This window comes from Propithecus coquereli, unplaced genomic scaffold, assembly GCF_000956105.1.
Source record: "Propithecus coquereli isolate 6110/MARCELLA unplaced genomic scaffold, Pcoq_1.0 Scaffold65, whole genome shotgun sequence".
Lineage (NCBI taxonomy): Eukaryota > Metazoa > Chordata > Mammalia > Primates > Indriidae > Propithecus > Propithecus coquereli.
Genome location: NW_012152507.1, coordinates 5,656,913 through 5,659,011, shown reverse-complemented (window position 1 = coordinate 5,659,011; position 2,099 = coordinate 5,656,913).

Genomic DNA, 2,099 nt, shown 5'->3' with positions numbered 1-2,099 from the left:
TGACCCTGCCAGGGGGAGGGGTGCTGGTCTTGAATCACCTACAGGGTGCCCAAGCTGGATCGATTTCACTCCATCTTGGGATTTGCCCCACTCTCTTGGAGTCCCCAGGCAAGTAGCACCTGGGAGGGCTAGCGGGTAGGGAACTCGCAGTCTGAGTACCCCTCAGTCTGCTGTAGGGCCCCAAAAGGAAAGGTCCCGTTCCTTGGAGATGCCTCCGTGTGATGGCTAAATTGTCTCTCTGGGCACCCACGGGCAGGGAGGAGGAAGAAGAGAATGGAGCAATATGGCGTCTGCCGATGGGCTCGGGTCTGCGCCCAGCGAGGTGCCCCAAGGGAGCTAGGAGCCCGGCACTGAGTCCGCAAGAGGCTCACTGCTCACCGGTGGCAGTCGTCTCTGGGCTGGTGTGGGCAGGTCTCTCCAACTGCTCAGGAGCCCACCCGCAGTCCGAGATGCAAGGGAGGGGGAAGTTAACCGCTCCACCTACCCTTGTCGCTGGTCTCTCATCGTCTCGGGACCTTTCTCCTTCCAGTTCTCCTCTGCAACGTCTTCCCGTGGAGTCTCCTGTAGTTTCAGGCACCCTTCCTTCTGACCCTCACCCTATCTATGTTTCTCTGCTAGATTATTTTTTTCTCTTCTAAAATTCGTCTTTTTTGCAGAGACACTCTGACTGGCGGCTTTTCTCGTCCGCCATCTTGGCTCCTCCCCTAAATACAAAGTTTATATTCATCAGACTCACTGTCTTGTCTCCCTCAACAATCTAGGGTTCGATGAACACAGATAGTTTTCTGACTTTTCTCTTCTCGTTTTTTTTTTTATTTTTCATTTTTTGTATGTGTTACAGCCTAACCAGGTTCATTGCTGGCTGCTCAAAATGAAGCCAATACACTGAGACCGCAGGGAGGGGTTACAGCAGAGAAAGAGTTTTGGGTGGTGAAAATTGTTGCCATTACCTCATTCTCAACAATGAGTAGTTAGTTTTCCAATGCTGTTGTATTAAGAAGTGTAGGGATCACCTATTGGGTCTATTAAAAAGCAAACTTACGCCTTGAGCTGGGAATAGTATCAGATAATTTGTAAAGTCCCTTCCAATTATTTTATTCTATTATTTTATAATCTCTGTTTATCTCCTTATTGTATTTTTTGGCTCTTGTGTCTGGATCCATCATCTTCTTTTACATTCTTTTATCTTTTTACTTATTTATCATTTCACTTATTTAGTGAGTTTATCTTTTCTTTTGCTGAAGCATTTTCCACAATGTCAAATATGCCTTCCTTAGTGTCCCTTTGAGAATAAATTGGAATCATTGTTTGAATCCTGCTTATAATTGATAATTTTTGTATTTTGGAATTAACTTTTTTAGAAGTTCTTAACTACTTTCTTGATATGTATGAAAAGCTTTTTAATGGCTTAGATTTAATTTATTGCTATGTAATTTCCTTATTTTTGTGATTATTGATGAAAATTGTCATTTTCAAGCAATGATTTTATTGGTATTTAATGAAATTTGAGCAAGGGATGTTCATTCCACTGTCTTGCCAAAACTCCTTCCTTATTTTTGCTCTTATTTGTCAAGAAAGATGAGCATACTGTTATTATTTTAACCAGTATTTTATGAAATCTACAAATTAATTCAGCTCTGGCCAGTGTCAAATCCCATGTTCTTTTTTTTTTTTTTTTTTGCATTTAATAACTATTTATTGAAGGCCTACAAAATGGACACAGTGGTGCAAAACAGACATTGTCAGCCCTCCTGAAGCTTAGATTCTAGAGTGGGGAGAGAGATGTCCATCAGACAAGCATATGAATCAGCATAAGTCGTGTGGTGTGGGCCACACCGGCGATGCACTGGGGGTGTGGTGGTAGAGGTCAGGGTGGTGGGATCTGCGGGAACCTGTACCTGGGCCCTGGACCGGATCTGGGGTCAGGGATGCGAAGTCAGGGAAACCTTCCATGCAGTGCTGGCCTTTTGGCTGAGGTGTGAAGCATGAGTAGTTGTTGGCTAGGCATACAGGAGGAGAGGGAATGTCACACAGCAGGAAAATCCCATGTTCTTAACCACTCGTTGTATACCAGAGGCCCAGGAAAAGGATAAGAATAA